This window comes from Gallus gallus, chromosome 7 (genome assembly GCF_016699485.2).
Source record: "Gallus gallus isolate bGalGal1 chromosome 7, bGalGal1.mat.broiler.GRCg7b, whole genome shotgun sequence".
Taxonomy (NCBI): Eukaryota; Metazoa; Chordata; class Aves; order Galliformes; family Phasianidae; genus Gallus; species Gallus gallus.
In genome coordinates, this window is record NC_052538.1 from 10542879 (window position 1) to 10556447 (window position 13569).

The 13569-nt window shown below is 41.5% G+C and overlaps 1 long non-coding RNA gene across 1 annotated transcript in view; it reads right to left on the reverse strand.

Moving 5' to 3' along the window:
- Window positions 1-499: 499 nt before the first annotated feature.
- LOC121113389 overlaps window positions 500-13569 on the reverse strand; it is a 68959-nt gene continuing 55889 nt past the window's right edge. Inside the window, exon 2 of the long non-coding RNA XR_005861478.1 lies at window positions 500-5523. This is a non-coding gene — a long non-coding RNA (uncharacterized LOC121113389). The remainder of the gene's footprint in view (window positions 5524-13569) is intronic.

Below are 13569 nucleotides of genomic sequence, written 5' to 3' on the forward strand. Positions count from 1 at the left end.
TCAAGGTCATGATCCTGTGGCAGCCTGAACACAGCGCTGCCTTTGAAGCCAGGGGCATCCTAGCACAGGGACAGCCAAGGGATCGCGTCACTCGTTTGTAAAACAATCTGGAATGGTTTTGAATGGGAAACCGTTGAAAGAGCTGATCTGATTCTGATACAACCTTTTTTACTGTTAAAAAAACCATATTTGTACTGTTCTCTCTATATGCTCATGAGATCTCTGATTCAGAAGTAGTGCTGACGGTTCCTAAAAGTTCTTGGGTAATGGCTGCTTTGATGCAGTTTCTATTGTACTCACCACTGCTCCTAGAAAAGTGAAGTTATTGGAAGATACATTTGGTTTTACTTACTGCTTCGTAAAAGGTTTTGTGCTTTGTTTTTTAAACAATTAAAAATAGCTTGCCCTTTAAAAAGTTGTCTTTTTTTTTAAGCACAAGAATGAGCACAAGCAGGGGAAACAACCTTCGAAGGAAAAATGACTTTGGACAAGTTTGCAATTTCAAATGTAGCCTTTGTTTATATTTGGCTGACAAAATGCCTCTCAAACATTCTTTGTAAGGTGATTACATTAGGCAGGGGCTATTTTAGCAATTCCACATCTCCTAGCACTGTTGTATACAGAGATCTGTCCACCCGCTTCCCTCACCACAGTTGCAGCTCCTTGAGCCTTTACTTGGCTATCTTTCAACGCTCTTTTAGTCATGCAAACTTATCCTGCAAAAAAAAAAAAGTCAACTTTTCCTGCAAGTCTTTTTCAGAACTTTTGGTGGGCTGCAGAATGGCTTTTGGGAGGTTTGTTGTAGTATTTTGCTCAGAGCTACGTGTTTTCCTGCTCTAACACAATTTTCAAGACGATCAAAAGCAATTCCTATTTCAAACCACCATAAAAAGTTGAAAATTTGAATGTTGTACCTTTTGCGGGGGAAAATAATTTGCACTGTAAATCCTTTCTAAATTAAGTATCATTCCTTCTCCATTCTATTTTTTCCTGTCATTTATTTTTCCTGACGGACCACACAGCCCCTCCTGTAAAGGCACTCAGTGCACAGACATGACAAAGTGGCACATTTAGTTATTCCTATCATCAACTCAGGTGTCGAAAGCTTCAATAACCGCTCACATTCTGGGGTGCCAGGAGAGCTCTCACTGTTTTTGTTTTCCTCATAGTCTCATCAGCACCACATTTGGATGTTCCTGCTACACTTGTGCACCTTTAAGGCAATCAAATCTGCATTTATTGACACAGCTGGGAGGTTTTAAAAAACCTTTGTTTTCAATATTAAAAAAAATACATTCATCAAGGCACATTTTGTGCCAGGTAACACTTGAGATTCACCAATAGTAAATATCTAGCTGTTTTAAGAATGTTCCTGGGTTCCAGAACATGAAGGCCTGTGCCACCAAGGGTTTAGATTGATTCTTGACGTGGTGTTGGCCCAAGCCAACCGGTGCTCCCTGAAACAGCTGTTGGGCATGTCTCAAGAGTTAGCCTGGGCCTTTCTTTAACCCCCAAAAGCAGTTCAAATGAGGCTACCTTGCTTGGTATACAACACGCTGCAACAGAAATAGACTGTTGCAGGCAAGTTAGTCTCAGTAACAGCACCCTTCAGACAGACCAGTACAAGATGTTGCTTCTGTCAGCTCTATGTAAGATGGAGCAGAGTGAGTTGAACATCAGCTTAGGCTGTTGAACTCCAGGTTCCTGCACACTGCTGCAAAAATGTACAGTACAGTGTAACAGATATAAGCCATCTGAATATGGAGAAAAACAGCCACTCGGTGTTGCTGTGACGTGCCTCTGTACAGCTGTACAAAAGCAAATGAAATCAGAATGTTGTTCTGTGTTGTGCTCTCAATATTTAATTCTCCATGTCATTATGACATCTGTCCCTTCCTGTGTACAGTGGAGTGGCAATCTACAGTGTAACCTTTTAGTGACAACATATCTACCAACAAATCTACTTCTTTAGTGGTTTTGGACTGGGTTAGAACACAGGCAGAGCTCACAAACTCTTTTCCAAACAGAAGAAAGAAAGGCCTCCTTGGTCATCAATCCTTAGTCATCGCGCTCGCCATTCAAACCATCATGGCAACCAAATAATCAGATATTTTGTATAAATGGATCCATTCTAAGATTAGCACAATTAGGAAAAAAAAATCACACACAAGTAAAAAATTATTATTTCCCCTGAATACCATTCTAATTCTCATTCTTCTAGGAGTAAATTCCTAATCTACTTCACAACAACAACAAAACTTCGGTCTGTCATCTACAGCATCAGGATTTCATCTAAAGTACTTAGTCACAGCCTCTCCAGTTGTAGAAAAGACCCCAGTTCCACTAAAATATATTGAATAGTACTTAGGATTTCAAGCAACATGTTTCACCATCATTCCCCAGTGAGTATAAGTGAAGATAAGCTCCTCGCAAAGTTAGATCAGTTACAACACTGAGCAGAACTTTGTTTAAAAAACAAACAAAATTCCCAAACCATAATTATTGTAATATGTAATTATTAAGTAAAGCATTCAGATTTGGAAATACACTCATCATCTGCTTTTGACCCTTTCGCTTTTTCAGGCAGATCAGAGAGAAGACAGGCTTTTGTCTGTGCCTTACCTTCTTCTCTTTATGTTTTTAGAGGTGAAACCTAGTTAGCGCTTGAATGGAGAATAGAAAGGTAAGTAAACCTTCAGTGGCAGTGGAAGTGCACGGCTGACGCTGCAGTGAAGCACAGCAGATCAGAAACGAAGTTTTACATGGTGTCAGCAGTGATACAGGCAGTTTCCTGATGGCACTTCCAGTGTCCCAGAGCAAAGGCTGGCATAAGAGACAGACAGTGTGTCTTTTCAAGGTGGAGTGCAAGTGCTGGAGGAACTTTGCTAAGGGTTATCATCACATTCAGTGAACCTGAATTAGTAACTGGCAGCCTAGATTTTTTGGTTTATTGTCTGTTGGAAAGTTTCCAGAAGTTGCTAGAGGAAGAAGGGGGTGGCAATAGGAGGCATAACAGATTAAAATTCAGATACTTAAAGCATGAAGATTTTCAGTAAAGAAAAAGGGTTTACTAGGGACTAGGAAGACATTTTTTCTTCCAAGGCTATGAAACCAGATAAAATACATTAGGCACATACAAATCTGAAGATGTCCAGAACAAAGCCACTAAGGATAGCAAGTTGCACCCGCTGAAATCCAGCCCTGAGACATGAAGAATGACCCAGCCTCTGCAATGACACGAAGCACTGCATCTAGCCTGCACAAGAGCCAGAGTAATCTGGGAAAAGCTTTGCCGGATGTGGGTTTAGGCTTAGTAGAGTTGAAGCTACATAACAAATAACAGAAATTGTCCTCTGGGATGTAGTATTGCCATCGTACAACTTCCACATGAGCAGTTTCTTCTATTAATGCCTGATGGAGCTTCTGTCTGACGGTTAGCACGCAGCCTGGCCACTGCGAGGCTCGGGCTTCGCTTTTGGTTTTGCTCCAGTTCTGTCTGTAGAGAGATCTCTTAGGTGGAGTTTTCACAAATGATACTGACACAGAAGCGCAAGTCTGATTCATTTTCTACCAGATTCAGTCTTTGAAGTCACAAAAGCACAAGTGAGAACCTCTCCTTCATAAGTCACCACCTTTCTTACATCTGGAAAAGGAAACCAATCTGACGCATTAGGCAATCTTAGATCATTAAGGGTAAGTTTGCTGACAGTTGTAAAGGGCTTTTTGGTTGTTTGTTTTTAAAATGTTGAACTTGCCAAGTGTGGCTCTTGCTATTTCCCTGAGCAAGGTGGAGCCAAGTGCCTGCAGAACCATGACATTGCTGTTCCACGTGAAGGCAGGCTCAAGAAAGACAGCAAGGACCCTGTCTCGCTGCTCTCCAGCTTCTCACCCTCTGCATGCACTGAGCTTCACTTTGTGCGAGGCGGAAGCGAGATGAGGAGCTGAATGACTGCCCAAGGCTACGCAGCTGGTCACTGGCAGGTTCCCCAGTCATTCCTGATTCCTCGTGCTGAGCATTCTTCCAGACCAGGCTGCGTCCCAAACTGGGAAAACATTTCCAAAATGCAAAGCAGAATCCAGATTCTCAGATTTTCACTTGGTTTTGGATGATCTACAAACTTTCCATATTTAGAATCAATTTGAACTGTCTGTTGGGACACAAATGTTTGGATTACACATTTTGTCAGTCTCTTTTAATAGTAACATCTAGACGTTCCCTAGGAAAAATAGTGTATGCTTATTATCTTCTCTTTCACACATTTTAAATATTTTAAAACTTCATTTGGCTCATCACCTGGTCTGGATCAATAACCAACCCAGTGTAGGAAAGAAGCTAAAGAGACAGGGCTGAATTTTACATATATTAAAACCAATGGTAAAATTCCCATTTCCGCACTTGCATCCAGAGCAGGTTTCTGTACCGTTCCACAAGTAATAAAGCTAGAATATGCTAACTTTTTGCTATTCAATCGCCATTTTAAGGACCAATATACTTTAATTTTAAGTTTCTCCACAATAAATATCACTAAAAGTTCTTCCCTTTTGCTGAGAGAGCGTTCAAACATTGAATACGGCTCCAGATGATTCCCTTCTTATCTATTCTGTTGTTGAAGAACTCTGACATTTGTGCAGCCTGACACAAATTAAAACAATCTTGTTAAAGTCAACAAGAATTTGGAATAATACCTAAAAACAAACAAACAAACAAACAAACAAAAAAGAAATAGAAGTTTTGCCCCATCTTTCCACCTTCTGTTGTTCTTTGCTTACTTCACAAGGCCTCCTTAGCTCAGATTACACTTTTTTCTGTCTCAGAAAACTACTTTTGCTGTTACTAAATCAAAGGAGTTAATGAACTCTCATTAGCAAAATCCGGCCCCTTCTGCACTTGCAAAATCCATAGCTAGTACCAAGTTATAAGGAGAGATGTTAGGCAGACTTTGCCAGGTAGGCATACCTACTGATGCGTTCCTTTCTCCAGGCCACAAATTCTATGAACACCACTCAAAGACTATCAATGCAACAAAAATGAATAATCATAGAATCTTAGAATCACAGAACATCCTAAGTTGGAAGCAGTGTGTCAAAAAATAGGGAGCCATAACCAGTGAAGAAACCTCCAACTTGTTTCATCATATCTACAGAAAGATGGAAAAAGTTCAGCTGCAAATAAACTCAGAAAGCCTGGAACAGCATAGGAGCCAAGCCCAGGATCACTTGAATGACTTCATCTTGAGAGTAAGACTTATAAAGGGTGACTCTTTAGCAGACACACAGAGTTTTATGTCCCCGTGGTAACCAATATGGTAGTAAATGAATCCACTCACCTACAGCTCAGACTGAGCTGCAGTATTGAGGAACCTACCTTGAAGAAACCATCAGTTTTCATTTTTGTGCCACTGGCCATTTCCATGTTAGTCTTGGACACCTCATCAGCATTTGCTAGTCTTCATCTGATGTTCACCTTGATTTTAGATGAATGCTCTTGTTTTTGTTGAGTTATTCTTTTGCAGATCCTGCTGCCTTAAGGTTTAGAGACATTTCATTTAAACAAGTGGCTATATTTAATTATTCAAAATGAATTTCAGGATGTTGGACTTTTTCATTTGACAGTGTGATAGGAATACATATTATAAAAAAAAAATAAGGCAGTTACATGTTGTATGGGTCACTTGTAATTAAAAAAAATGCTCTAGCTCATTATAAAGTTTCTGTAGGCTGGCATCCTTCCTAAGAAATTTATTTCTCATAACTGGTTTGGTTTTATGTTAACTGTATATTTTAAGAACAACATCCAATAAAGTAGCCTCATGTGAAACACAGAAATCTACTAATCTCAAGAAAGTAAAACTGTAAGTGCATTTAATTTCTAATTTCATATGAATCACGTGTCATATTTACATCTCATCTCCTTTCATTCACAGTGTGTCTTTAGCAAATATTTGGATGTTAGTGGAGAACTTTTAGAATGGTCAGCCAAGAGAATTATGAAGCCATCAAAAAATAATTAGTAACATTCAGCAGATGAGGTTGCTTCAAAGTACTGTTCTGACAAACAGCAGTACAGCAGAACTTGGAAGAGTACCATGAGCCAAAATTCATATAGAGGATCTATTATTTTGCACGTATTTTCTATATACTACATATGTGAAATTGTAAGCAAGTAGGCTGAATCTATCATTCAGTTAAAGAATTTATTGAAAAGAGAAGGTAGCAAGCTGCTGAGTGAAGGCCAGAAGCCATGAAGTTTCCATACCTCTCCTGCTGGAGATAGAGACTATGGGAAAATCAAAGAGACCTTTGCACTACCTGTATTTTTGCACAACACCACTTCCCAAAGAGTAGATAAGGCATCCGGGGACAAGGATCCTTACATTCTAGACATAAATGTCTCTTTATAACGTTTTCCAAACAACACTTCTCATTCTGATCTATATTTTTTTTTCTGTTAAAATGTAAACAAATTTAAATCAAGTGATTTAAAACTAAGATCAGTGGTTTCAAGAGGAAGAAAACAAATAACCAAATCTGCCCTTTGGTTTCAATGGAATATATTAACTTAACTTTGTCCAAAATTTTATTCTATTTCTTAATTCACCACTGCAGAATTCTTTCTTTCTTTTTTTTTTTTTTTTTTTTTTTAGTCTAACCTTAACAGTTACTTATTCTGAATGGATTGTTTGCTTCTCACTTACAAAATAGATTACTTCCAAGAAGAAGCAGGGGATAGCCAGAGCTGAGCTTAAACACAGCCCTTGGGCAGATGGGCAGCAGGGTAAGTGGAACCCCAAGTGACGCTGTCAAGGCCGTAAGGGGCTGTTGGTGCACTCAGCTCTTGATAATTATTCATCTAGCTTTCAATTATGGGGGAAAAATATTGAAATTAAAGATGAAGTTGTGGGGTGCCTTAGACCAGGTGAGACGCAGAGTACATGTTCATATCCGTATTTTGCTGGGGTTGAAAGGCACCATACTATATCCCTTTGGTCACAGTGTTAACAACTCTAAGCAGAATTATTTTCTCTGTACACTGGAGCTTCAGCCTGCTAGGTGGAATTTGTAAATGTTATGGAGACTGAGCCAGACGTTGGTCAGTGGGGCTTGTTGCCCAGTATAATACAAACAAAACAAACAAACAAACAAATAAAAAAAAAAAAAGAAGAAGAAGAAACCCTGTGTCACTGAACACACGCAAGAATTGTCACTGCTTTCAGTGGAGCTGGGAACTTGCCTCAGGCAAAAGCAAAACTGCAGAGGTTACAATATATGCTCTTCCACTCCAGCTCCCAGTAACAAGACCTGAATGGCAGATGTATTATAATTTATTGATAGGCAAACTTGCACAAACCTTATAATTTCAAATGATAGTTGAGTGCTCTCCTGGTTGATAAGCCATATTTGAGGAGCTTTCTCAAACTTTTTTTTTTTCATGAGTTAGATGTGATGTCTAAGTATGAACTTCGAACGGTAAGACTCTTCTCTTCAGACATACTGAACATATACTCACTCCAGCTGGCAAAATCCGGCTACTGTTACAAAGCAAACTTCACCTGAACTTGTACCAATGATTTTTTGTTTCAATTCAAAAGATGTGATTACTGATTTCCTTATAAGGAAAAACATCTATTTCTGAAAAAAGAGTATGAGAGGAATCTGTTCTGTCACAGGAGACGGTTACTTAACTTAAGGACTGTAGGATAACTGAAAGAATAATCAAATATTTCAGCAGAATCAGGTGTAATTCACTGCTGAAACTACCAGTAAAACATAATTCTGTATTTCAGCTTGCTCATTTTGTTGGCTAGAACCTGGTAACAGTTTCACCATGGGGAAGATAAGCTTTTGTTCTGCTCAGCCCCAGTCAGCCTGGAACATGTCTCTGAATCACACAGTGTGGTCAGAGTTCCACAGCTATGTCCTGCTCCCTCCCAGCCTGGATTTTGGGCTGATGTATGTTCATCCCAGAACAGTTGGCCATTTGTTAACTGTAATGCTACCTCTTGCTGCCTCTTAAGGAACACGAAACCTGGCAGTTGGCTCTCGTGCTTTTATATTTTGAGGAAAATAAAAGCCAGGTCTTACAAATGCTTTGAGAAAAAGGTATTTCTCTGATGCAAGCAGGAACTAGGGGAGCTAAGCCAACTAACAGCTTTAAAGGGTAGAAGAATCCCAGCAGAAGAAATTGAGCAGAGGAGGCAGGTGATCAGCATGGCTGAGCAAGGACTGGCAACTTAAACGGAGGGAAAAGAGAGAAATGTACAGGAAGTGGAAGCAGGGTGGTGTAGCCTGGGAAGAATATAGGGATGTAGTCTGCATGTGTAGAGATAGGATCAGGAAAGCCAAGGTACAGACGGAGCTGAACTTGGCGAGTTCTACAGGTACATACGCAGGAGGAGACAGACCAAGGGGAGTGATAAATGAGGATGGAGAACTGGCTTCCTCAGACATGGAAAAAGCTGAGGTGCTCAATAAGTGCTTTGCCTCGGTCTACACTGGTGGTCAGGCTCCCCATGTCTGCCAGAACCCTGAAGCTCCAGGTGAGGGTGAGAGGAATGGATTCCATCCCACTGTAGAAGTGGAACACACCCAAGACCTCCTCATGAAACTGAATATATATAAGTCTATGGGGTCAGATGACATGCATCCCAGGGCTCTGAGAGAGGTGGCTGATGTGATTGCTGAGTCCGCTCTCCATCATATTTGAAAAATCATGGCTGTTGGGTGAAACCCCCAGTGACTGGAAAAAGGGAAACATTACTCCCATTTTCAAGACAGCGCAAAAGGATGACGTGGGGAACTACAGGCTGGTGAGCTTCACCTTTGTGCCTGGGAAGATCAAGGAGCAGATCCTCTGCTTATCATGTTAAGGCACATACAAGACAAAGAGGTGATTCAAGACAGCTAGCATGGCTTCTCCAAGGGCAGATCATGCCTGACCAAACTGGTGGCCTTCTATGACGGAGTGACGGCTTCAGTGGACTGGGGAAGGGCAACAGATGTCATCTACCTGGACTTCTGCAAAGCCTTTGACATGGTCCCTCACCACATCCTTCTCTCTGAATTGGAGAGGTATGGTTTTGAAAGATGGTCTGTTTGATGGACTAGGAACTGGTTGGCTGGTCACAGCTGACCAATGGTTCCATGCTTGGGTGGAGGCCAGTCACAAGTGGTATCCCCCAAGGGTTGATCTTGGGACCAGTGCTCTTCAACATCTTTATCAATGACATAGAAAATTGCACTGAGTGCACCCTCAGCCAGTTTACAGATGACACCAAGCTGAGTGGTGCAGTCACTGGAAGGAAGGGAAGCCATCCAGAGGAACCTGGACTGGCTGAACAAGTGGGCCCATGAAAACCTAATGAGGTTCAATAAGGCCAAGTCGGCCTTGGGTCGGGGAATCCCAGGTGTTTATGCAGACTGAGGGAAGAACTCCTTGAGAGCAGCCCTGCGGAGAAGGACTTGGGAGTCCTGGTGGGTGAGAAGCTGGACATGAGCCAGCAGTGTGCGCTTGCAGCCCAGAAGGCCAACTATGTTCTGGGAGGCATTAAAAAAGAGGTAGCCAGCAAGGAGAGGGAGGTGACTGTCCCCCTCTACTCAGCTCTTGTGAGGCCCCGTCTGGAGCACTGTGTTCAGGCCTGGAGCCCCCAGTACAAGAGAGACATCAAGCTCTTGGAACAGGTCCAGAGGAGGGCCACTAAGATGATCAGAGGGTTGGAGCACCTCTCCTATGAAGAAAGGTTGAGGGAACTGGGCTTGTTTAGCTTGGAGAAGAGAAGGCTCTGGGGAGACTTCATTTTGGCCTTCCAGTACTTGAAGAGAGAGTATAAACAGGAGGGGGAACGACTGTTTACATGGGTTGATAGTGATAGGACAAGGGGAAATGGTTTTAAACTAAGATGGGGGAGGTTTGGGTTAGATATTAGGAGGAAGTTTTTCACACAGAGGGTGGTGACGCACTGGAACAAGTTGCCCAAGGGGGTTGTGGATGCCCCATCCCTGAAGGCATTCAAGGCCAGGCTGGATGTGGCTTTGGGCAGCCTGGTCTAATGGTTGGTGACCCTGCCCTTGGCAGGGGAGTTGAAACTAGATGATCTTTGAGGTCCTTTTCAGCCTAGGCCAATCTATGATTCTATGATTTGATGAATGTCCTTATGGCCGTACATCCCTTTCAGTTCAGAGATGTAAATGGCATTGACAGCAATGTCCTCTAGAGTACCAGTACAGCAGAATTAGAAGGTCATTGAAACAGATGACTTTTGCAATCCTTTTTCACAGTGTTGTTTTTTTTTTGTTTTGTTTTGTTTTTAAATCAGCATCTGTTCTCCCATGTGTACATACACACAAAGGCTGCTAACTCTAACAGCCTCTCTAGGCACATCACTATGATGAGGATGGAGAACACTCATTCTTTGGAGAAAAGGACATCAAGACCTAAAGCACCAGATTTTCTCTTGCTTTCAAGTGGCTTGAACTGCTGCAGCTATGTGACAGCTGGCTTAGCTGCTCATCACACCACTTCACTGATGAAAAGCTAATAGCTTAAAAGAAAGAATCAAGCCCACCATTTGCAAAGCACCTCTGGGTCCTTTCGATATATTGTGTACATCATTCGTACACAGGTGTTTGTGGGTGAGAAGGGGGAGGCAGTTCTGGGAGAGATATAGAACAAATAGGAATATAATTAAACCTTAAAACTAATAAGAAGAAAGATCTATAGGAAGGTAATATCACCTTGTGGTTTTGCAAGTTATTTTTAAGTATGGTATAAAATCAGTGAGAAGTTGATTGTGGTATTCACAGTTGTGATACTAATCACCGGGCTCAGTTACAACACAGATCTGGCCTCGGGTTTGTATTGATTGAACATCTATTCAATCAATAAAAAAACATAAGCCATTCCTTTATTTCATCTAGTTCCACAGTGAGTCACCCCATCCATTACATCTGTACTGAAGCTGAGCACTGCAGTTTATCCTGTTCACTGCAAGGATAGGTTAACAAAGACTCGTGCAGCTCTGTCTTGTTTTTTTTTTCCCTGTGAGCTGAGCCACTGGTGCTGCTGCATGGGTGTAGCAAGGACAGAAGCTGAATGAAAAATCCTTCTGATGGATCTTAGGGCAGCAGCTTGGTCCAAACTGAAATTTGCAACAAGAGGGCTGGTGGGAAGCTGAAGATCAATCAGGAATATTTATATAACAGCAGGAACTCACAGACTGTGACTCTGGGGTCTTAGGATCAGAAATTTATCACCTGGATTGATTTGGGTTGGATAACAAGGCCCTGAGTTTGGACCCAGTCTCAACAGAGACACAGATGGGAAAGGAGTTTTATTGAATTCATTGAACAGAGCGTTTATTTTTAACTTTCACTCCTGCTCACAGAAATGGCCAAACAGCTTGTTGTCCTATAAAACTGACACAGGCACACACAGAATAATTTTTACAAAAAATACATGATGAGAACAAAAGGAAAGAGGACGGAAAAGACAAAGACCTAGAATAAAAGATGCTATATGTAAATATAACTTACAGTTAATCATCTGTGTGTCAGTGTCTTGTGCACCTCACAAAATTAAACTAAAGTGGGTAGAGTACAGTGAGTGAAGACATAACAGCTTCACTTTCCCCAGAAGGTGTATGCATGCCCATGCATGTGCGTGCTCCCACGCACAGTGATTGAGAAGGAGCAGAAGGGAGGGTCGGGAATAGAACTGCTGCTGGGGAGGGCTCATCCATGACCTCCTTACTCTTACCAAAATTCCTGGTTTTATCAACAGGATTGAGACATCCTTCTAATCCCACAGCAGAAATTGGGTAGCAATTGGGTTTCCTTTCAGAGTTGAGATACATGGGGAATCTCCCTTGAGAAACGCTGGAATACTTTTTGTATTTTGTTATGGGAGCACTGCCTATATAGCCCTGATGAAGTCCGACATTTCACATCACAATAACAAGTATGTATTCTGGAGGAAGGTATTTTAGAGACTGTTGTTGACTCTGCCCTGGAATGTCTGTGTGTAGCAAAGCAAATGATTGCCCTGAGGGGATTTTCCCACTGCTCATAAAAAATGTCACAGCCTAGCCTTGTCCCATCTGTACTGTACTTTCTTAGGGCAACATCAGTGCAACCCATTTGGAGAAGCCTATGCTGTAAATACTTATGTTTGAAATATCACACAGAACAGTGGCATTTTTTTCCCATTTAAAATGTTGAGAAATGAATATATTAAAATCAGAGCACAGAGTAGTACTTTACCTACAAAAAGTAGCAAGCGTGGCTCTCTGAAATAGCAGATTCAGATTCTGTCTTTGTTTGAAGTGAAAGGCAAAAATAGGAGAAATGATATGCATGTTTGCACAGACCCACACAGCCCCACAGTTTCCACTAGAATTGCAATCAGTCACTCTGCCCTCCCCTGCCCACACAGTTTCCTTACTGGAGTTAGGGAGATCTGAAGCCTGGCACAAGTGCTTCTTCTAGCAGGGGTGGCCTGGGATGTTGCAAGGCTCAGCCACCTTCATTAGAATTGCTCTATGGTCCCTCTGTCACAAAACCCATTGGATCTAAAGTGCATGAGCAAAATAAATTCGGGTCTGTGATGTCTCTTTACTTCCAGCAAACTCTGAGTGCAAGTTAAGATTCCTCTTAGAACAGACTGTAAGATATGGATGTAAATTTAGCACATCTGAAAATAAGACAAATCCCAAAACTGATTCCAGGGTAACACAAGAGGCAGGGTACACTTCCAGGGTAACACAAGAGGCCAAAATCTTCACCAGGCCAGCCTCTGCAGAGCAGCACACTTTAAATGGCATACTACAGGAACACTCTGAGAGCTCTTCCTTGGATAGCACCTTCCAAGCCTGAACTGCTATTGAAAGCATTCCACCCAAATATGACCTGCAAGGCAGCAAACAGTGGGGTTTATTACACTACAGTCACTGAAAAGCTCCATGGGCACATGCAGCTTTTTGTTTATAATGGCATCTGCACTACAAGCCAGCCATGCCCACAGCTATCAGAAGAACAATCCACTAAAGCATAAACACTACTCTAATATTAGCAATTAAATGCTTGTTATGACTGCATGATGGCTGCCAGAAAACGCTGAGAGGTGGCATGAACAGTGCAATAGTAATAGGTCAAAATACATGCAAGGAAATTTATAGGGATCTTTTTGTTTTATACCTTTGGACTTTCATCATTTCTCTCTCTCCTTTCCATTCAAAATAATGCTGTTCATTAATCTCCCCATAGCTATCCCTTCAAAACTGTTCACTGCTCTTTTCTGAACACTTCCTCATTGCAGCATCCACTTGGATATGAGTTAAGTTAAATAGAATATGGCATACAAAACAAGCTTTTGCTTTTGGTGCACTAGAGATAAGCCTGTATCTTGTGCCCTGATTCACTCTTTCAACTTGCTTCTTGTAAATAAATCTCTCCAGATTTGTTTTGGCTCAGGGAAGATGTGAATCTCCGAGTTAAAAGTTTCTAATCCAGCAGCCTAAAATCTAGGGGAATACAGAGACCATCTTAAATACTCTATAATTCTTGGGGCCCTCTTTA